A 25,021-nucleotide genomic window follows, 5' to 3' on the forward strand; every position below is an offset into this window, starting at 1 on the left:
GATGCTGTCCATCCAGAACCTTCATTGAACATGGGTATGCATTTCTTCCAGCATGCCACAACCTAGCTAACTCTTACCATGACTAAATGATATTGAGGTGTGCAATCATCTTAGTGCTGTACTGTTTATTAGCCAATTGCAACATATATGTCTAGGTCTGCTCTCACTCAGTTTGATGTTCTGTCTCTGACATTTTTCAACAATGCTGGACATAGCAGCCCACCCCTCACCTGATTGCGATGTTGGAGGTGAAAATATGTATGGGATAAATTGTTACTGTTGCTATCATGCACTTGTTCTGTCATGAGAGTGGTGTGTATTGCTTTGTGCTGTGTGATGTAGTTATACACAGCACACTAGATAAACATGCTGACACATGTCAAGCATTGTTGATAATGGCAAACCCATTGCTACCTAGGATGTACACCCGTACATCAGTCTTCAAATGTTTGCCTGCATTTGCTCTAAGCATGTGTCAAGACAGCTGATTTGTGTTCCCAGTGTGCACCTCACGTACATAGTGAGTATTAAAAAGCTGCCTACATTCAACTCAGATGAAAATTTGGTGGTGCATTGTCCCAATAAATCCATGGATGCTGACTATGGGTGGATAATGATTCTGCACTGTTGGAAAATGGGTTATTGGTAAGGTCAGGTAGGTACCTACACTTAGAAATAGGCCACCAACCTCTACTTAGGCCCAGTTAGGTCTCAGTAAATTAAACCCAGCTCAACCCTTGGTAGCTTGGCAACGAGTGACAAGGCATAACTTAGGAGACCGAGTGTAAAGCCTTCAAATATCACAAAACAATAATTAAATAAAACATTGGAAACAGTTGAAAAATCCAAAACCAATTTATAAAAATAGATTATATTTTTATCTTTAAAATGACCCAAAATGAATGAAATTGGATAAGGGGAACCAAAGATATGATTTTTTAAAGAATTAATTATTGTTTTCTAACGCCTAGAAACAAAAAGCACCAATCTGGTCATCTGGTGGCACCTCGACCGGGGCAAAGTCAAAGTTTAAGGCCGACCGCGATGGAGCCCAGCTTGGCTACAGCCCGCGGGAAGCCTCGGTCAAAAGTTTACCTTCGCACTTCCAATGGACCACTGCCTACTCTAAAAAAAAAAAAACTAAACCAAATGGGTTCGTTTTTTTTTTTTTTTGTATTGCAACACGTTTTCCTTTAAGGAAAACGGGCTGCAATACAGAAAAAAAACCCTGCTTTATTGAAAAGGCAGTCACAGGGATGGCATCTTCTCCCAGATGTTCCTTTAAGGTTCTTTTGGGGTCCACAGCTCACCACAAGGTTCCAGAAGCTCTGAGATGATTCTTGAGGGTGTGGACTAAATCTCCCAGAATGCACCTGGCGCAAACTCATTTTTGGCCACTGGACAGTGGTCAGCTGGTTGATTTCTTCAGGAGTTGGTGCAGGGGACTCTGGTTAGCAATTTTTCACCTGTAGCAAACAGGGAGTCCCTCCGTGAAACAGTTGAAGACAGGCAAAGTCCTTCTTTGTGGTGAAGCCTAAGTGTGCTGCTGATGCAGTCCTTCAGAGTGCAGTGTCCAGGCGCAGGCCTGGGGTCTAGCAGGGGGTGCAGGTCTGCCAGTTTTATCCTTGCTCCTGGGTGAAAAACAGGGGGGGTCCTGGTTCTCCAGCCAGGGGCAGGGTCCTTCCCCCTGTGCTGACCACTTCCTGGGAAGTGTGGCAAAAATCAATCCCAGGAGGCAACATTCCTCAAAAATCCGTCATCGCTGAAAGTGATTTTTGGAGGTTACATCTGGCTGAGCCCCCCCACTGGTGTGGCTAAAAATCATAAACACACCCCTCTCCTGCCCTCTCCTAATCTAATCAAGGGGGCACCTAGTTGTCTAGGGTTGAAGGATGTGGGGGTGATGCTGGGTTGCTCCAAATGTCCTTCTCTGCCTTTGAAGACCAGTTTGTCATTCCTCCCCCTTCCTGCCTCACCATCTGCTGAGGGGAGGTCTCCTCCCACAGGCACATCTCTTTGTGTGAAGCCAGGCCACTTCACACCTCATCAAGGCAGCCTGGCCAGGCTGCCAGAGGCGGCCAATCAGAGCACAGCAGCAAAAACATTGCAGGGCTGAAGTTGGCAACTTTTCAGGTAAGGTTTAAAACTCTTTACCTGACCAAGATATATTAAATCCAACAACTGGAAGTTGTGGGATTTATTATAACAATTGATTTGATACCAAACTCTTCGTATCTGTCATTTAAGGGGACTTTTAAAAATAAAGTCTCCCCATTCTAGCCTATAAAGGCTATTCACTACAATGGGGGCAAAACAAATGTGGCTGTTTTTACCTTATCAGGGCTTATAAAACTATTTGTATAAGTCCCCTGCTTATAGTTACATGGTACCCAGCCCTAGGGGCACATACGGCACACCTTAGGGGTGACTCATATGTCAAAATAAGGTAGTTTAAGATTTTGGAACTACTTTTAATTCCAAAGTCAAATTTGCATATAACTTTAATTTAAAAGAAGCCAGCAAGGCAGGCCTGCCTTTAAAATGACACTGGGCACCTCAGCAGTGCACCTACCTATGATGTGGTCCCTAAACCTACATGCCCTACCATATACTAGGACTTATAGGTAGGTTGACTTAGCCAATTATAATTAGCCTAATTTGCATATCCACTTTACACAGAGCACTGGCCCTGGGACTGGTAAGCAGGACCCAGGGCACAGCCAAGAGTCAGTAACCACCAGTATCTGTCCATAAGTGTGGGGGTGACCAGGGCAAAAAGGAGGACTTTCCCACATGCACCCATTAGTGATTAGTCTGGCAACCCATTGTGCATTCCACAGCCAATGTGTGTGTGCACGCGCACCATGCGTTAGGTACATTCCATGTGCCAATGGCAGTGCCAGGACATTACGTTGTGCCAATGGCAGTGCCAGGACATTATCCCATGGATACACTGTGCAGGATCGGCATTGGTTACAATCCCAGGACACTTACTGAAGGTCTACAGTTACCAATGATGTACCACCCTTGTCACACATGTCCCATGCAGGCAAAGCTGCTGTCACCATGAGTTGTGACAGTGTTCTGCTGCTAGATAACTTGATTTCCTTTTGCTGACAGCCTCTACCTTGTGTGCCCCCTTGCACACATCCTGTTAGACATGGTGTTGTTGTGGTGAATGGGCTAGGTATTAGCACCTTGCCCACTTGACGGAACAATATATGTAGTGGTGCATGGGTCTAGACCTTCAGGAGTCACATGCCCGCAAATTGCATGTCACTGATATGTGAGATGGAGGTAGTAGACCCTCTTATGTCACAGAGTTGCTACCATACTTGTCACATTTGTATCACTTACCAGCTCACTGAGGTTTGAGTCATATTCCAATGGTGTATGTTGTGGAGAATGAGTAGACCAAGAAGAATCATGTGCAAAGTATTTTATTTGTGCTATTTACAACGTGATGTTTTCAGCATAGTGACTGCGTAGAAGTGAAACAATGTGGAGTCTCCTAGGAACTCCTGCAGCAGTATTCTGTTCCCCCTCCACATTTCTTGCTCCATCATCGTCCTCCTCGTTGGGGACATCAACCTGTACATCCCAGGGGATATTTGCTCTGACACAGATGTTGTGGAGGATTGCACATGCCAATATTATCTTGCAAACAAGTAGTGGAGCATACAAGAGGCTTGCTCCTGTTGGGGCTAGGCACCTGAACCTGGATTTCAGGAGCCCAAATGTCCTCTCCACCACAGTGCGTGTTTTCCTGTGCCCCCTTGTTGTGGGCCCGCTCTTCCACTATTGTGGGATTGGCAAATGGGGTCATCACCCATAGCTGTATGCCGTACCGTTGATCAGCTGCAAAGGATAGAGAGAAGATGTGTTGATAGTGGTTTGGAGCATACCATGGCAGTTGTTAGTTTTACTTGGAGTGGTGACACAGACTTGCTTGTGGTATAGTGTATGTTCCTGTTCTTGTGAAGTGGTTCCATTGAACTGTTGATGGACATGGCAATCTTGGGTAGTGGCTCAAGGACCTGGGAATTTTTATATGTTGCTTCCAAATGATGGTTATGATTTAGGTGAATTTATTGTGTATTCCACATTTGAAGCAGTGTTGTATTGTTAGATGGAACCTACCACCTCCTTGCACCACAATGGTGTCAGATGTTGAAACACCATAGTTGCCCTACCGAGCCAGACTGTGCTGCCCATGTTACCATGTGGCACTACGCATGCAATGACACTTTGAGCCTTTATGGCAGATGGTTGTGCCAGCCATAAAGTGTACGAGGGAGTATATCACACATTAGCAGGATGATATAATTTGGTGCAGTAGTATCTCCTAGCCTCCAAAACATGATTTCTGACACACTTTCTACACATGCACAGTGCAGGCTGTGGGAGAGGGCACAGCTATTTTTCACATGGGTCCCTTAGTATGGTGCATGTAAGGTCAGGTATGTCCTCTATACTCCTACCGAGTCCTACTATGGCATCCATGATTGTTACAGTTTTTTCACAAACTGGGCACCATGGTGGACCGTTTCTGGTACTTGCAACAGACATGGTGGTGTTAGAGGGTGCTAGAGGCGCATGTGAGGTGGCACTAGAGTAGGTGCTGCCCCATTTCTCATGATTCAGCCCCATGGTCTTTAATGGCAGATATCTTTGTATAAGTATGTGTGTGACACAATGCAGCAGACAAGTGTATGTGCACACTACAAGTATGTGTAGGTGGTATGTGTTGGTTATGGCACCACTTGGGTGGCATTTGATGTAGGTTCTGCCAGAGGCTTGCACACCATGGTTTACGTGGGACTGTGCCTATATATTACTTATTCAAAATGACCATGGCCTATGCCATTGACATGCCTATGTGCTTCTTTGTTTGGTGTTGTGTGTGTGTTTGTGTGTGTGTGTGTGTGTGTGTGTGATATCTGTATTTAGTTGTCATACTGTGGGCACTTGTAGTGGTTTGTAAGCAGCTTCTGTATGCAAAGGGGACTTGGCTCCACCTATCCACACATGGTGTGCCAGTCAGGGTGTGGCTGTGTTACGTACATGTGGGGGTCTGTGTTTGTGACGTGCAATGTATGCAGTGTAGTGTGGCATATTGTATGTGTGTTGTTGCCTGTATATCTCTGTAGACTTGCCCATGTGTATTAAGTATGGTGTTTGTCTTGTTTGTCCTTGATGGTTGGTGTGTTATGATTGGTATGGTGGCTTACCTAGGAGTAGATTATTGCCATATTGGCCATCCTGGAACCGTTTGGTGCAATGGTGAAATATGTATGCATCGTGGACACTGCCAGGATATTTACCAAAGATGTTGAAGAGCCCACGGTGGTCCACGATGGCCTGCACATTGATAGAATGTGTGTGCTTGCGGTTCCTATCTAGGTGTTCCGTTGCTGGAGGTGGCACCAGTTGCACATGGGTACAGTCCATTGCACCCAGCACATGCGGAAACCCAGAAATTTGATAGAAACCTTGCTTGGTCTCCTGCTGCAGATGCTGAGTGTTTAGGAAGCATGTGTCGTGGGATGTGAGGTGTAGGATAGCATTCAGGACCTTTGGTAGAAAGACCGAAAAGGATGACTGAGAGATACCAGCCACTTGTGCACCTGTTTTCTTGAATACTCCAGACACCAGCATATGGGGAATAGCGAGGACTTTGGTCATGGGTGGAATGTTAGTGGGAGTTTGCACCCTTCCTGTGATGTGTGGCAGATTATGGTGCAGCAGGTGTACAGTGGACTCCCGGTTGAGTCTGTACATCAGGCCCACTTCTTGTTCCCTCAGTCCAAGGATGGCTGTGCACTGTCTGAAGATCTTCTCCCTCCTTCTGTGCTGTCTTTGTGGCTGCTGTGGTGGTGTTTGGGGTTAGGGAGGTGGTGGCGGTGGAGGAGGAGGAGGGATCTGCTGTCTTTGCAGATGTCTGCAGCCTGGTCAAAACTGGAACAGTACCACTTTCATGTCCAAAGCTCCTTCTGTGGGTTTTCCTTGAGCGGTGGTGTGTGAGCTTCTTTAACGCCTGGACTGACCAGGTGTTAAAATTTGACGCTAATCAGACTTAGTACCATTTTTTTAAGTCCGATTTCTTGGTTAGCGTAGTTTTTGCATCGGTAAGTAAATATGGCACTAGAGGGCTAGCATCTTTTTTTTTAGGAAGATCTACCTTGCATCTCATTGTCGCAATGAGACGCAAAGTGGTTTGGTGCTCCCTTAAAATGGTGCTTACTCCTAAATTTTGACACTAGATGGGCCTAGCCTCAAAATATAAATATGGAATCATTTTTGCACCGCTTTAGTGAAAAAAAAAAATTATTACGCGAAGTCTGTGCAAACATTTCATAAATATGGGCCTAAGGGCCAGATGTAGCAAGGGTTTTGCGACTCGCAAACGGCGAAAAACGCCGTTTGCGAGTCGCAAAAAAGCCTCTTTGGTATGTAGAAATGCATTTTGCGAGTCGGAACCGACTCACAAAATGCATTTCCGACTCGCAAATAGGAAGGGGGGTTCCCTTCTTATTTGCGACTCGCAATGCTATGTATTTTCATTTGCGACCGCGATTGCGGTCGCAAATGAAAGCGCAGTTACCATCCACTTGAAGTGGATGGTAACCCAGGCGCAAACGAGAAGGGGTCCCCAAGGGACCCCTTCCCCTTTGTGTCTGGGGAAAAAAATATATATTTCAGGGCAGGCAGTGGTCCAATGGACCACTACCTGCCCTGAAAAATACCGAAACTAAAGGTTTCGGTTTTTTTTTTCAAAGTGAGGGTTGCACTTTGAGAAAAAAAAAACTGCTTTATTTAAAAGCAGTCACAGACATGGTGGTCTACTGTCTCCAGCAGGCCACCATCCCCGTGAGTGCCCTGAATCGCTATGGGGTCGCAAATTGCGACCCACCTCATTAATATTAATGAGGTGGGTCTTTGCGACCCTATAGCGACTCGCAGAAGGTGTCTGAGACACCTTTCTGCATTCTAAATTGCGAGTTGCAATTTGCCAGTCGCTGGGACTCGCAAATTGCAACTCGCAATTTGGAATTTTGCTACATCTGGCCCTAAATGTTTTAAGTTTAGACTTGACATTGCTTTTACATTTCTTGAAACCCCACTTGTTGCATTGTTTAGTGCAATTACTACATTTTAATAGAATGATGTTGTTCATATAATGTATCTGATTTGATAGTTTGGAAATGGTTAGACACACCTGTATAGACATTGTCTGTGGGATTAATATGACTTTGTGTAGGTGTCCATTAGCGTGAAAGCAGTTTGTACAAAATTGGTGAATGTAAAAAAATATATACAGCTGTGTTTCTTTAAATATCTTAAACTACCACTTTACACACATTTGCATTGGATATTTTTATACTGTTGCTTGTATTAATTACAAAGCACAAGTCAAGAGCTATTGTAAGCAGACCGTTCCAATGGTAACAGTTAATAAAGACACCTTTAATTTCGTGGATGGGTTTGAGTTGCATTGTGGTCAAGCATCAGCAGCAAAGGCAGGACTTGTATGATCGAGTCCATGGGGGCAAGGGAAGTGAAAAGAAGAAAAAGGTAATCCCTTCCAATCCTCCAACTCGGGTGTGGAGGTTTAGCCACCACAGTTACATCCATGGGAAGGCACATTGTGATTGGCCCAGCAGAAAAACTGGCTGGGGTCCTGCCGCTAGCCGCTTTTCCCTATCGTGCTGTCAAAGCAGGTGTAAAATTCTACCAGTGATTGCAGTTCGCAGAAGGACTTTTGGATATGGGTCTACCAGCATCTAAATAGAGCGGACGGACCACTTAGTCGGCAGACAGATTATCCATTGGAAAAACAATGGTGGGACTGATTCTGCCAAGATCTAAATCGGACCCAATATTTGTGGCACAGCTTCATGGGTTAGCTATAATCCAAAACAGACAGACATTATCTAGCACATTGCCTGCACTTTTTTAAAATCAAAGATTTTTACTACACATAGCAGCATCAAATATGAGCATGATTAACGCAAAATGTAGGCCAGAGGTTACACCAGTTTTTTTTTTTTTTTTTTTTGCATTAGGAACAATATTCCCACTTTTTAAACATTTATAAATTATTCTAAAGGTTGTAATTGTTGTAAGTCCAGCAGTTAGAATGAGGAGCCATAACACAGAGTTGCGCCGACTTAGCACAGAGTCGAGCACCTGTTTTATTTTTTTCATTGCATTTGAGGAGTCTAAATTCCATACATATAACTAAAGGTTAATTGATGGAATTTTGGCAGCACAACTTAGAAGCACTGAGCAGAGATTGACACTCTCCCTTTCTGATTTGTTCTGTATAACGTTCATCCATTGACTTGGAGAAAGTCTGAGGTATATACATGAAGTTTAGACACCTCAGATGCAAAAAAAAGCAGGTATTTGCACTGTACTGAACCTCTGCAGCTCTTCATGATATAGCCCTGGAAGCATGAACAAAGCTCAAGTTTAATTTAAAGTGATGCAGGCATCAAATTAGTCATTTGTGTTCCTTGTGGAGCTGGACACCTTGCCTTTCTCCATCAGTCAGAGGCCTGAGTTACAAAAATAATGTCACATGATGTCAGGAAGGGGAGGAGATGGGATAATCCGCCATTCATATGACTAAATTGCTTATTAATATGGTAATCATTGGGCCTCGTAATATGCACAGATGTGTTGACTTGAGATTTGTGAGTGTATGGCTAAAACGGTTTTGTACACCCATGTTACATAGCCCTAAAAATAAAAATTAACATTAAAACTACACCCACTCCTTAACTTGGGCTCCAACTCCTCTCCCCAAGAATCAGAGTTACTCCACTTACCAAACTTTCTGGAACAAGCAGTTCAGCAGCCCTGTGGTCAAAATCAATTGAGCAGGAAAGTGGGTATCTAGGACTGTGAGGAGGGACACAGATACTTGGAGTAATGAAAATTACTGATAGCTAGTTAGAGCATTACATCCATGGGCATCTTTCTTGGTAAGCAAGAGAATAAGCCAAACAAAAATCCTGAAAACCCTCAAACGAAAGTTTAATGGAAACCATTAAAGTGGATTGTTTTTTATCCTGAATTAACATAGAGTGGAATCCAGAGTCCAGGATTCAAGGACTCCACGTGTGAGGGTCTGTGCTTCTCCCAGTCCCAGGATTGTTATGAACAGGGGAACGGGAATGCCCAGACCAAGAAGGGAAATCAAGCAGCCAACTCATCAAGGCTAAGCTAATTAAACAAAAGCCTGCACACATAAGGACGCCAAATAGAGCCTATCAAAGAGAAAGAACAGCACTTTTAAGGATGGGAAAACAGTGAGGCTGGAGAAAAGTGGAGCTAGGTAAATAACTTAAGAATGGGAGAACCACCTCCCGCAGCTCCCCATGCAACAGTAAACTCCAAGAATTGTGACTGATCGACTCTGTCATCATCTTAGAAAAACAAGAAGCACTGTAGGTAAGAACTGATAAAAGCCCCCCAAAAAGTCACTGATCGTTTGAGAATTTACTATTAGATGACACAGCATCCTAATTCATAGGAAAATCCAAAAGGAAGTAAGCACTGTCGTATGAAGAAACAATGACCACCCCACAGTTGGAAGGGACAGGAAGGAGGACTCGAAATTAAGGATCCATAGTGGTTTAGCCTCTGTAAGCTCACTGAGAAGCATGACCAAATAAAAGAAACAAACATCAAAATAAGTATACCAACACTTAATTTTCTATGGCCTAAATGCTAGCAGGTGAACCAAAAGCAAAGCCTTTATTTTTTTATTATAAAATTTGAGTTCAGTGTTCCATTCTGCCTAACTTGCATCAGCTACTGTCTAACTGTTTGAGGAGGTTTTGTCCTGCTTTGTAAAGTGACCTGGGCTAGAGCACCACTCACTACGCAGGCTGGGGTACCAGAGTTCCCTACACTTTGTTGGACACCTTGCCTCTCATGACTGTGCATCACAGAAATGGTGCTGCCAATAAAAATGAAATCTGCATAATGCAGCACTATTATTTTGTTAATAAAAAGCGCTGCAGCATCACATATTGATTGTGCAAATTAAGCCAGTGTGACAATTCACGTGATCCTGTTCAATATGTATAAATTAAAGAGGTATATTTAGTATGCAGGTCTAGAATGAGCTTTTTCAAGACAAACAAATAATCAGTAACGTTTCTATAATATATGCTCAGATGTGGCATTATCAAACAAGTCTTTTGTAATGTTAAATTTGCATGCTGATTTCAGAAAATTACACATTATTAGAGCTGGACTTTATTTTACTTTCTTAGCAGTTCTATTTACTATAACGGAGAAGTAATAAATGTATGTCCCGTTCATCCACCCGCGGATTTTGACACAAACCCATATTTATACAGGCACAGATTTACATAGACTTTGTATCTGTATTGTGCCACGTTTTTGAAGCAGCCCAATGCATAAACCGTTTGTGTATTTACAAAGCCATGCAAAAGTTGATTTGCGTGGCTTTGTAAGGAAATGTAAAGCAATGCAGCACATTGTGTTGTATTGCATTACTTTGCTTCAGGTAGACATACCATGAGTGGTGCCTGGGTGTTCCGGGCATCCACCCATGGATTTCAAAGCATACCCATATTTACAAATGGTTTGTGCCAAAGTTGTGTGCTAGCCTGAGGCTGGAGAAACAAAGGGAATATCTTTATTTCTTATTGTTATTTCCTTTTTTGCAGGCGTACTGCCTTTTGCAGCACACATACAATAAGGAAATAGCCTCCAAAGATAGTTTTTGAGTAGGAGGGTACCCCTTCTTTCACAAAAACTATCCTGGCTATAACGCAGACACTGAACAAGCACTATGGTGCAAGGGTGCTTGCACTGGTGCTAGACAGCCCAAAATGATTCAAAAGAGCAGAATTGCTCCATTTCTTTGACGATAGGGTGCAGTTATGCTCTCTTCAAGTGATGCAATACAGCACAGCAACTTTGCTTGCTGTGCTGCGTTGCCCCACTTCTTTATAAATATGCCCTTTAGTAACCGGTTTACCAAAAAAGTACTCGATCTGCACCCATAAAAGTACTTCTTGAATGGATGCAAAAAACTGTTTGCCTGTTTACCTAACTTGTTTGCTGCATCTTTTTATTGGCCTTAGGACTCTGAGCCATTTAACACTGTTGAGCGGTGGTGGAGTGCATGTGCTTCTCCCCTAAACATGGACCATTGGTATATCCAAATTTGGCATATTTATCTACATGTAAGTCCCTTGTAAAGTGGTACACCATATACCATGGCCTGTAAATTAAAAGCTAGTACTGGGCCTACAGCAATTATTGTGCCACCCACGTAAGTAGCCTTCCAATACCTAGCTCAGGCCTGCCATTGAAGAGGATGTAGCATAACAGGCCGAGCTGCTGACTTCAGAGCTGAGGGAACCAGGTTTGAGCTTTGGTGTTGGCCGCTGAACATCCTGTGATTCTGGGCAAATCACTTAATCTCCCTGTGATGACAATTTATCGCCTTGAGACTCTCATGGGTGATTTGCCATGCTTTACAAATCCAGGATTCATTTATATGTTTATTTCTGGGCTCCCATTACAGGGCCTGTGTGTGCAGTTTTTTACCACTTCGACTTGCCAGTCTTAAACTTCCCCTTTATTACATGAGTCACCCCTAAGGTAGGCCATAAGTACCTCATAGGGCAGGGTGCTATGTAACTAAAAGGAACAACATATTTTACTTGGGCTTACTTCTTGCATAGGCCAGCATTGATGATGCCTTAATATACTTTTAAGCCATAAATTCCTGATCAGGAAGGAGTAACACCATCTTGTTTCATATAATTGAAATGGTAATGATAGATCCTCTTTACTGATAAAGTTGGATTTAGCATTACTGTTTCAGAAATGCCACTTTTCAAAAGGCATTTCTCTGCTCTTACAGCTGTGTGTGCCTGCTGCCTTTCTCCAATACTTGTCTGGGGTGGGTGACAGTTCCACACTGTGTATTCCCTCTAGACAGCCACAAACACAGGAGCAGAAGTGTCAGAACAATCAACTGCATTCATCTGATGGCTTTTCCTGGGCAGGAAGGGAGGAGGGGGCTGACACACATGAATAGGCAGTGTCTGTCCCCCCACACAAAGGGCTAATTAACCCCTGCTGATAGTCTGGTGCCAGGGCTGGGGAAGAATGGACCTCTGTACACTTCAAAGGCCCTTCTTTGAAGTCACCCACACTTCAAAGGCACACTTGGGTAGAACTACTAAATCTCTGCCCCTACCGAATCAGGACACTACTGGAAAAGTGAAGAACTGTGACAGGAGTCAAGACTGCTGTGCTACAAGAAGTGCCACTCTGCTGGACTGCTTTTCAAGAATAACTGCTCTCTGCTTTAATGAATTACCCTGCTGATCTCTGGCCTGCTGCGGAAGGACTTGGCACCTATAAGTTTGAACCCAAAGTGACTCCAAAGGATTGCTGGCCTGCCTCCTGTTCTGACGTCTCAGGGACATCAAAGACTACATTCCAACCCTGCTGTAGCTGTTGGATTCTGCCCACTGAGAGGCCTGTCCTGCGAAGATGTGTCAATCCAATCCTGGTCCTTGAGAAATGACTCTACAACTGTTTTCTACCTGTTGCACCTCTCAGAATTCCTTTTTCATTTTAAATAATTGCAATCCCCCAATTCCTATAATTAAAGGGGTTCAGCAATTTCCAGCACCTGATGTCAAAGGGTAGGCATATACTGATCTCTTCAGTGCAATACACATACAGCACCAGACACCTAAGGGCATCACACACCTGTTATTGCTCCAATCTTGTGTGGCTGAACACCACTTGTCCCTCTAGAAAGTTGAATGCCGACCGCTGGCGGTCATGTAACTAGTTAGCTTGGAAGACTTGTTGCTTATCAACATTATGCAGCCAAATAACTCCATCAACTAAGGACATCCATGCATCACTACCCAGAGAGTTGAGAAAGAGCAATTGATCTGTCAAATCTTTCTGGGTCCGGATGAGGTTTCCCATGTTGAGTCAAATTAACCTGCATGCTACACTCCTGATGGTGCCCTTCCATCAATTTGTTTGTTTCAGCTTTCCAACCATACTCCCCTCAGAGTTCAAAGACTTTGGTTTCCCAGAAGCTGCTTAGCTGGTCATGGGAATAATGCCACCAGATTGCTAGTCGGCATTGTTTATAGTCAGATCTAGGACAGTATCTAATCGTCTTTGAACATCTGACTTTCATTCTTGATTTAGACATTACTGACAAATACTTTTGCTTTAGTTCATCTTGCGGTTATCCTAGAATTTAACACTTAGTTTGCACAATACATATGGCCCCGGATGTCCCTCTTAATCATAATCCCAGTTCTCAACACCAACAAAATACAACCAGAGTTCTATTCTCTTATTCTTAGCTGAAGTATTCAGGCAACTGGTCTGCTTTGAATACTCTAATGTTTTCAAAGTAAATGCTTCAAACCCCCCAGAATCCTCAGTCAAGAGCATTAAAGGTGTGATGAGATGCATGGGCTGGGACAGGTTCGCCTTGCAGTGTACTGCCAGCTCAATCCCAAGATCCAACTATGAGCTTTTAATGAAGCAACCTTAATATACATTATCCACATCACACCAGAACCTCCCCAACCCTATTCAAGATCCACAAGAACCTAGAGACCTGACTGGTCAAAAAGGAGCCTGATCGACTTACTCATCTACTCCAGCACCTGGATATTACTTGGATGACAAGCACATTTACAAATCCACCTAACATAACATTTTGAAGCTGAAATTACTACAGCTGCTGGTAGCAGACTTGCCCTCCAAAGGATTCTTGTAAAGAAATTAAAGTGTATTCATTCCAATTACAGGACCTAGAAAAAGTCCTGCATTGATATTTTTCATCACTACCTCCTTGAGTCAGGGTGGTTAATTTACGCACCTGCTGCCTTTCTTTGATATGGTTGTCGTTTCTCAGAATCCCTCTCCAAAATTGAACCCTGATTCCCTGTTACCTATGGTCACAATGGTAGGCACAGAAAGTATCATTGTAATTAAAAGGGCATATATCCAAATGTATAATCTATCATAGGGGCATGCAATCGGCTGGAGGTTTTCTAGAGTCACCAAGTCTCTGTCGAGCCTAGTTTGGTTTTGATCTGATAAAATCACACATCCTGGGAGGTCCGCACTCATTGGTATGTCTCAGCTCTAGATTTACCACAGCTATCCAAGTAAAAAAATTGAGTGATCAAAGAAACCCTAACCGTTCAATGAGTCATTCTCAGTTCCACTGTACAGGCTAAGTGTACTTCTACGTAGATGGTTTAATCTTTGAGGCAAGCATATATTACTGGCATGATCAATGAGATAGCTGAAACCTGCTGAACACGAGAAGGAGCCAGGCTGACCTTCACACCCCTCTGGGGGTATCAAGCAGCCAGGCTGCTTGACCATCACTCTGCTGGGTGGGACAGCCCTTTGGGAGGGGCTCCATGAAAGGCAGCCCCTCAAGTCGGATAAGCCTAGTCAGGATGGAAGCTCTTTGCTTGAAACAGCTGAGGCTAGCCAAGGAGTCCAGTTCTAAACAGACTAAGCATGCCCATCCCATCATTCTAAGTCACTGGCTGGACTGTTCTCAAGCAAGCTGCCCTCCATGGGGTGACAGCTTTGCATCCCTACCTGCTCTAAGGGAAGGAAGATTCAGAGGAAAGGTCCTTCAGACAGAGCTGTCTCCAGCCAAGGCCCCAGGCCCCTGGGGACATCGGGCAGGCAGGCCTGAGCCTCTGCAGCACCACAAGAGAATGACTGGATGACAAAAGGGTGCCTGGTACATTGTCCCTACTAATCTGGAGGAAGGTTACCTGCCTTTCTTGTAATCCATGCACACCAAGTTATAGAGGGGGTATTTGAGAAAATGCAGCAGACCTCCTGCAACTCTGGCTGGGCTCAAAGAGTAAAATTAACACTCATTGGGACTTCCATAATATTTTGGACATCTGGGTGCATCATTCATTTCTATGGCATGCACAACTAGATGGCCAAGCTAAGAGCAGCCAAGATGGCCAGGCTTGAAGGGCGCCATCTGCTCACACAGTATCTTGAGAAACAGATTCCCCTGGCCCTTGAACAGCTCAGGCCCTCACCTGCTCACATCTTCAGATCTTCAAATGGCTTCCAAGCAACACTAGAAAAACTGTTGCTCAGGCCCTGGTCACCAGCAAGTTGGACTATGGGAAACCCCTCAACACTGGGATGACCAAGCAACACACTAGAAGACTACAAACCACCCAGAATGTAGAAGCTACACTCACCCTCACCCTCCCATGTAGAACTCACATCACATCACACCACACCGAAGATATTCATGGACTCTCAAAACACACATGCTCAATTTAGACTCCCCTTACACACATTCAAGACACCACACAACTCAGGCCCACCTGTCTAAACAGTTGCATCTCCTTCCACCAACCACCCACCACCCAGACACTTCTGCTCTGTGGGACTCCTACTCACACATAGCCCACGCAAACACAGAACCAGAACAGGAGAATAGGCATTCTCTTCCATCACCTATAACGTGAAACGGCCTGCCACTCCATGTAAAATCTCCTCCTCTTTTCTTGAATTCCTTTAGAAGTTGAAGACCTGGCTCTTCAATTAACCAACCTATTGTAGGTAGTGCTAGCCAAACACACCTGGATGTCCTTGCTGGTGGGGGCAGAGGAGGGCATTTGAGGAAGTGCATCTGAGGAAGTGCATCTGACCTCCTAGAGCTCTCTCCAGGGAATGGAGCATAGGTGAAGGGGCTTCCATGTCTGGCCTGTTGGAGTTCTGACCTGAGTACATGTCAGAGATTCTTAACCCGGGCTGGTGGAGGAGGCCCTCCCATGCCTGTAGGACCACATCCCAGGCACTTTGAGACATGGTAGATAGGAGAGGAATGCTCAGGGCCATGGGCTTCCATCCCTAGGCCAGCTGGAACTCTGACCTGGGGGCTTCTTAACCCATTAAGGCAGTGAAGGTGTTCCTGGATCTGCAGGTCCCCTTTGTGGGCTTCAAGTGGCACGGTGGGCTGTGGAAGGGAGCCCTGGGCTAGAGAGCCTCCATTCCCAGACCAGCCGGAGCTCTAATCAGGAGACTGGTCTGAACTTCTTAACCTGGGCAGGCAGGGGAGACCGCCTCAGGCCTGCAGGGCCTCTCCTCTGGCACTTTGCAACATGACGGGGCCTTGAGAGTGGAGCCCAGGACAGCAGCTTCCACCCCAGGGCCAATTGGATTTCGGACCCGGGGACAGTAAGAGCTTGTTCAGGGGAGCTCTGCCCCTGCCTGCAAGACCCCATCCTGGGCATTCTGTTACCCGGCATTGCAGAGAATTGACGCCAGAGATGGGGGCTTCCAATTCTGGGCTAGCTGGAGCTCTGACCTGAGGCTCAGTCAGAGCTTTATCACTCAGCCAACGCAGGAGAGCCCACCTCGGGCCTGTGAACACCATCCAGAGCACTTTACAATATGGCAGCCTGGAGGATGGAGCCCAGGGAAGGAGGCTTCCAGCACCATGTTAGCTGAAACTGACTCGAGCCCCAGTCACAGCTTCTTCACCCGGCCAAGCAAGTGAGCCCTTTCTAGCCCTACATGAGCCTGTCCCAGGCACCTTGCAGCACATCAGACCAGCTCACGGGTCCCAGAGTATCCATCCTTGGTCCATCATTCTTGTGAACCATGCACCCTGTGTGACTGAAGGGGAGGTTAGAGAGAATTTATCTGGCCTCCTGGATCCCTGGCTGGGCTTCAAGCTTCAAATGAGACCTCTTTCGAACTTCCAGGGCAGCTCAGAATTTTGTCTATTGAGTCACATTAAGACAATGACATTTGTTTATTTATGTTGAGTACTAAAGGTCACTAGTGACCTTGTCATGGCACATTTTGCACCAGGCATGGTAAATGACACCTAATTACAATTTCATACAGCCCTACTTTATGTGCATTATCTACATGACAACCATTGCTGAACACATTCTCAATAACAATTCACTGCTGGTATCAACAGATTTGTGTTTTAAAAATTACTTCATTTACAATTGCATTTATGTTTCTGTGCAAGCATATGCCCAAAGAAGTTTTAAGTATAGTGAGGAACGTCACCAAGGGAGTTTATTTTTTTTAAATTATTTTATTAACTACTATGCGTATATTGTCAATATTAATTAAGCATTTAATCAACCCCCAAACAGTTAGGACAGGTAGAGAATGGGTGATAGGTAGCGCGTTGAAAGTGACTGGGCATTGTTGGTAGAACGGAGGGAGTCAAGATTCTAAGGATTCTGAGTGGAATTCATGAACCTACCTATTAACTTGGATGGGCGACCTGGAGTTGCCAGGCCCAGGGGGATTTTGTATAGAGATGGGTAACCTGTAGGCTGTACTTCCCTGTGTCTAAGTGGGATATAATGTTAAAGGTATTAAGTGACAACTAGGGAGATTTTAAATCATCTTTCCTAATCTCGAGGATACGAATAAGCATAATGTGTCCCAATTTCCTGCTACAGCATTTTTGTGGAAGCCTCTGGTTCTTTTTGTATAGTTTATCGTCATGTGCAAAATACTTTATTGTATGGCATAACATTATCAGTATATTGTTATGCTTTCACTGTCACTCTCTAGGACTGAGTATGTCTTTTCAGATAGCTTTTTTTTGTAGCGCCATTCTTTGTGTTTATAAAGTACTCATTAATTTTCAAAGTATTCATTTCTGAAGTAGCCTGTGTAATTCAGTTTGATATATCTATTATAGAATAAGACATATGTGCCTAATTGCATTTTATAGACTGTCATACAAGTTCTGTGATGTGAAAAATGTGATAGTGTTGGCGCCTCTGACCTTTAATAAGTAAACTTACAAGGGGACGCAAATAGGTCGATAAACCTTTTGACTTGCAATTAAGATGTTCTTACCATAGCTTCAGTACATAGTTGACAATCAATAATCATTAGTAATCAATAGCATCAATAATCAATGGAGTCAGTAATTGTCACACACCATGACTTTTTAGTCATGAATAACCACACAATTCATTATACGTTAGAATATTTATTTCCCTATATTAACAATGCTTAGGTCATGTAAATTAATCTCAATATCAAATGAAACCCATACAGAAACAATACTGGCTGTCCAAAGTGGCAGAAGAAACGTAATCTAATCAGAGCTTGAACTACAACACATGATAATATACATGAAGTTAAGCAGAGAATTTCAGCAAGCATTAGTCCCTGTTACCATCATTTCATTAGTGAGGATCCTTAACTAACATCAGATTAGCATCAGCATGTTGGGCTTCATGCAAAACAATTTAGTAAAACAAATTTGGAAAAACATCTAACTATGGCTCTATCAAAGCAGCGCAGTTGGTACCTGGACAGAAAAGGCAAATATGCATAATAATCACAGTTTTGTTATACCTATCCTCAGTGGATCAGCAAAGCAGAATCAGTCTTCGTCCTCAGGACATCAGACGATCAGGAAGCAATCCGGATTCAGCATTAAAAGTCAGGAAAGACAAAGTCTTTAAGCATTAAAGTTAAGCATGTCTCTTGTCAAGACGCATAAGAAAGTAGAAACCTCTCGTTCGGGGAAAAATGGGCAAATCGGCTGACTTCTCTCTCTGTGCAGTCTTGTTAAGTCAAAACTGTTAAAACTACCCCCCAAATCCCTATTGGTCAGTTAATCATATGTTCACAATCTGTCCAATAAAACTAAAATCCCAAATCTATGTATTCTAATATTACTCCGTTCACCTGTTGTTGATTGGTTTGTCTTGCAATGTCCTCATCATCCGGTTTGTGAGGTAACCATATTGTTGGAGCTTCTACTCTAGTTAGTATCTTCATTGTTCTTGTCCTGGGAAAGTTAGTCTTGCACACATTACACATAAAATGTTCCATTAGCAGGAACATCATCTCCTAGCAGTTGGTTTACACGAGAAGCTTCCATAATGAGCACATTTACACAATACAATAGAAATTCAGTTTAACTTTCTAGAACATCCATTTTATTAAACGCTAAGAAATACAGCTTTTACATGAGGCCTGGTAAGTAGGCCAAGACACTAGCTAAATTAATGCCTACAATTAATAAAGCTTAATTCATAACCCTTAATATGACACATTACTGCATTAGTCTAACATATATTCAACATTTCATAAGTATTAAATCATTGATTAGTAGATTTCGTTATCTTTGGTGGCCATTCTTCGTGATCACATTTTCAAATGAGTGCATTATTTATCTACGTTAGTATATTTTCTACATAAACTTATTATTCAAAATACATAAACTCATTAATAATTTTTATTAAAACACCTGCGCTAGCAATAGCATTGCAATATGTCCCCTTCGACCCTCACAGAAATCACTAAATGGGAAATTTGTCACGAAAGAAGCCCTGTGGCCCAACTAAAAGTACATCAGTAGTCACAGAATAATTCTAACATCCTTTGCCACAAGAAAAACCTCTGGGTCAGTATTTAGTATAGGATCATCTAGTTGACTGTTTCAACACACTATGGTGCATTGAGACATTAGATGTATGTGATAATATACACTTATATACGTAAATCTGCATTGTGTTACTCGATGTTTTAATAAAAATGACCTATTTTACACTGTCCCTATTACATGCATATAGACTGTTTCCAAGCATTCTCTGTTAAGTATGGAGAGTAGGGTCTATGGGAACAAGGACGTTTGGAAACCCGAATAATGTAAAATAATGCAACAAGCGCCTGCCTCTAAACAGAGAATAGTGAGTGATTCAACGGGTATAAATACGCAAATGCAAATATTTTCTGTGCTCTGAGTCACATAGCCAAATATTTTCTACAACAAAGGCTGCATAATTTTTATAAGCGTAAAAAGCAATTGCTGAAGAGCGAACTGTTTAGCGTGTAAACAAAGCAAGTGCATAAAATATAAACGGTTGTACAATAACAAGAGAAGCCGGGAGGACAGGTAATTAGCCAAATACGGAACACACAACCCACAAATAAGGAAGGAAATGTGGTATATTTTGGGATTCACATAAATGTAACCAAAGTTTTCTGGGCTGATATTGTAACTTGCAACTTTCATTGGAAGGTGTGAGGCATGAGAGTAATGGGAGAATCCTAGCCCCATTTGGAAAAGTGGATACTTTAGTCCAACTTGCTGTGATGCAGAGCATGGACGTCAAATCACCGAAATGCCAGAGGTAGCGGAAGTGACCTCTCATGCCCTTTCACCTCTTCTTTCACTCACGCACACACACGCTTTTACATAAACACAGATTCACACTTATACACTCCTTATCATAACCACACTCTCACCCTCAAGCACGCACACAACATACATTTAAAAGCATTTTTTTACTTACCCCAGCTACCATGGAAGGGCATTGTCTAGCTAATTATACTCCATTTATATTACACTAATAGTGAAAAATATTATTATTCACTAGTAGTGTAACAAAAAAATGTCTGAAAACAGAGTGGAGCCCCACCTGACGTCCATAAGGATGAGCTGCCACTGTGTTCCTGGAACAGGTGTCCATGATGCAGAGATTCATGCTAAATAGATGGAGCGTCATGGAAGGCATGGCTACCAGCACCAATTTTATGATCATATGTAGTTCCATCCCATGTGGAAGGAATTAATTAGCTGCAGCATAAAACTTATTGACTATTCATGCATCCCAGTGAACAAGTGGAATCACATTTAGAATAACCTTGCCATGTAAGTAGAAATCCCCCAACAAGTATTACAGGGTCTGATTCACAAAGGTAAACTTACATTTTTGTGTAAGTTCACGATTGTTTTCTATTCATAAAGAACTCAGCAAAGACTCTGCAGTCCTAAGGATACTATTAGTAAAATACCCTTGTATATTGCAAACAGTTGTTAACATTCACAAAAGTGTAAGTTTAGCTTTGTGAATCAGGCCCACAGTGCATAAATGAATCGGCACACCAGCATAACAAGGTGCCACAGGCACTGCAGAACTGCCCCCAGGTTGCATTTCAACTCTATGCTAGAGCACACCGTCTAATTTCCATAGGGGCAATAGACTTCACTCAGATACCATAACAGAATGTCATTTTGAGCGTGTCCTGTTTTGCTGGCCCACCGGATGAGCGGAAGCTAGGGCCTTTGCTCCTCTGGCACAGGACTACATGCAATATTTAGAGACCTAGACCATGGAGGCAGGCATCTCTGTGCCTTCAAAGGAGCCCCTGGTACGGCTCCTGCACCAAAGGCACTGGTCCTTTGCCAAGTGCACACAATGTTTGATGTACCTGCTCTAGAAAGATTTTTTGTTTTTTTGTTTTCTAAATACAGGCTCAAAAACAAAAAACATTGGTCCTAATGTGTTTTCTCCCAGCACATAGGGCCCCCTGTAGGTTTTCCTGGGACAGACATTCCTCACATGGGGGCCTAAATAAGGAAAATAAGTGATGGTCATCCTGCCCTAAACAGAGTAGGAAAAGCACCACTCTGACCTGGACATCGTGTGGCTACTGAACTACTATATAAAGGTTTTAACCTTTTAAATGCAGCAGAAGACCCATTGACATCAACAATTAAAGAAGAAAATGCACTGTGTGCTGATATCACTGTAAACACGGTGAAACCAGATGACACCATTAGGCACTATCTGCTTTCACTTTGATCCATGCTCAGGGTGCATACTATGCTCTCTGAATAACGATCTGTGCTGGAGACCATGCCCCCTTTCCAGTGGTATCGCTACCAAATGGATTCCTGCTTGGGGATTGTACAGGGAGCATAATCCTAAAGTAGGGATACTCCGACTAGATACTTTTTTGGGGTGACTGCCCCGAGGGCAAGTGCCACCCCTGCTCCCCCAAAAAGAACAAACAGTTTTCATATGTCCTTTGCGAGTGCAATTTAGGTTAATCCTAATCACCCTGACCACCAGGGATCATCCGATTCATAAAAAGGGATAGGAGCAGTGCATTCTGGCATCCGGCAATAACTGCACCTCAAAGGGGGCAACACAGTCATTCTTCCCCCATGGAGGTAACATTTGGAGTGGTTTACTCCCATTTTGCCTCCTCTCCAAGGGGGTAGAGAGTCCACTGGAACACCAGTGATCAATGCTGTATACAAAAAGAAGGGTTAGGAACAGTCCACCTGTGTATCTCGCTTTGCCAACACACAAAAAGGGGCAACATAGACTTTCTGCTTTACCCCAGGGGGTCAGATTTGGGGGAATTACCACAATCTGCATCCCTCCGGGAGAAGAGAAAAATAACTATGATGCATGGGCTGCATAAAAAAAAAAAAAGGGGTGAGTGGCCCATCCTGGCCATTGCGTTTCTGTTCCTGGGGGGAGGGGGGGGGGGGGAAGGCAGGAGGCAAAAAAAACACTAGATAACAGGGGATTTTTTTTTTTTTTATTAGCTTATCTCCCATCTGCTGCCCAATCCCAGAACAGGCCCAGCGGCCTTTCTGCTGCCTGAGTGTACAGTGGCTACTCTTATGTACAAGAGCTACCCACAACATAAAAATGGGTCATCTTTCATGGCTAAAATGTGATGTCTCCCTTTTTCATTTTGGGGCTTTCCACAAAAATTAGGTACCACTTTTATCTAGAGAATAGTGGGAACAAAGAATAGTAGAACATATGATATTGTCAATTGAATTTCTCCATAGTGGCTCCCAAAAGTAATCCAGTGTGCAAGAAAGAAAACATTTTGCAAAACGCCCACTGTATCACATAACAATGTGGTATCTTCGATGCATTGAAAAATGCTTAGTTTTCCTCCATACCCATTTAATTCATTAGATTTTTACTGTATAAATTGTTGCATGGTCAGTACACAATGAAAAATCATAAGCTTCAGCTCAGTTGTTGGCTCTGCGTAGCACGTGTTTTTGGACAACCAACAAACTCTAAAGGGCATATTTATGAGCCCCTAGCGCCACTGGAGCGTCACTTTCTGTGATGCTAGAGTGGCACTAACCTTTGCTCCATATTTACAAGGAGGTGTAATGACACTTTTTGCTGCGTTACGTCTCCTTGTAAATATGGGCTCCTCTGACGCAGTTCTCTGTGTCAGAGGGGCATACAATAGGTGTTGCTGTGGGTGTGCCACAGCAACACCCATTGCGTTTTGACGCTGCCTTAGATTTACAAGATTTCATAAACCTGAGGCAGCACCAAAATCTAACGCCATCCCCAGGGGTGGTGTAAGCAAGGCACAACGAGGAGGAATACCTTTAGGAATACTACTTTTTCTATGCGTGCTGCATTCTGCATTCACTTAAATATGGCGCATCCCTGTGTTGTGAAAATGGTGGAGCGCAGCACTGCCAATTTTGGCGTACCGTCGTGCACCATCATTTTCCCATAAATATGGGCCACAATGTCCCTGTGCCCTGAGCAGTCCAACAGACGTAACAGTAAATTACATTTGTAAATCAACCATCTGGGTAAAAAAAGACAGATGAAAATGTTGTTGCCTATTTCTATTTTTTCTGTTATTTTTATCTTTTTTTGTATTTCAAAGATTAGTTTGGGTCTGATTTATTTTTTGGCAGCTGGTCCATCTGTCCTCCGTGATGGAGGTTTTAATCTGTCTATCATGCTAGCAGAGGTTCTCAGGCCCAGTCTATATATTTGATGGAATCAATTCCATTAGCCTTGACTCAAGTTGATGCGTCGGACCAGCGGTTGTCCTCCATCGGCACCTTACACTCGTCTGCCATTGAATACTACTCCATCAGCATTGGAGTGGGTGCATAGGTGCCACTAATTACCTTCTAGAGCATCACATATCTATTATGTGTTCATTTTCTGGTGTGGTGCATGATGGTTTCTGGGACCTTTGCAGGGCAATTAGGGAAACCGCTACCTCTTTCTTTGAACAATGCTCAACATCCACCACCAAACCAAGTACCTCCACAGGAGGGGAGGTCCAGGAAACTGAGACCCCTGGTCTTACCTCTCAGCCTGCGACTCAGGTGACATGATTTTCCCTCAAAGGGGTCAGTCATCTGGAGCAGTAGAAGATGATTCTAAAAAGACCACCACCAAGAGGCACACGCATAGATTTCTCTGGACACGAACTCCAAATAACTGTGGACTCATCCTAGTAATCTCATTTTAACCAATTATGTAATTCTGTTTCTGGGTTTTATTATGTTATATTTTCCTTTCTCCCTGTAAAAGTGAAAGCATTTTTTTTTTTTATTCAAAAATACAATGTGACCATTATTGTTTAATAATGTAGTTTGTTAATTTTTGATCTTAGATTTTTTGTTATATTGAACAAACATGCATGGCATACTCATGTGGCTGTTACACCTTGTACAAATATGGAGCACAGTCAGCATGATAAAATTTATAACAGATCCAAACAATAAATTGATGCAAAACATAGTTAACAACTTTTGAGTGAGAATTGTTTTTGGGCAAATTGAATTTGCCAAACCAAGCAATATGTTTCTTCATACCCTATATGTAATATATACAGTTCTCTGTGTGTGTGTGTGTGTGTGTGTGCGTATATATATATATATATACATATATATATATATATATATATATGTGTGTGTGTGTATACATAAAAACACCTTTCCACCCACAAACCCTACCTACCCTAAAGATTACCTTACCACCCCAAAACCGATACCCACCCTAAAACCTAAACACCCCTTACCATCTGCGAGTTCCCACTGACATGTTTATAAATAAAGGTTCTAAGACACATGTACATTTATCTGTGGCATTTAAAAAAAATCAAAAGCACACACACTGAAATCACTCTGTGAATCAGATAAATGTTATTGGAGAACAAAATACATACAAACACATCCATATGCAGACACCTCACCTTCAATATCTCTACATCACCGATAATTGTGCTCACACACTTAAAGTTTTGCCAATAATTCTGTAGTGTTACAGAAGATGAGTGTGATGTCACTTTTTAGGAAATACAATGTATTTAAGTGATGTTATTTTTGCACCTTCACTAA

The sequence above is a fragment of the Pleurodeles waltl genome, chromosome 8, assembly GCF_031143425.1.
Source record: "Pleurodeles waltl isolate 20211129_DDA chromosome 8, aPleWal1.hap1.20221129, whole genome shotgun sequence".
NCBI classification, from domain to species: domain Eukaryota; kingdom Metazoa; phylum Chordata; class Amphibia; order Caudata; family Salamandridae; genus Pleurodeles; species Pleurodeles waltl.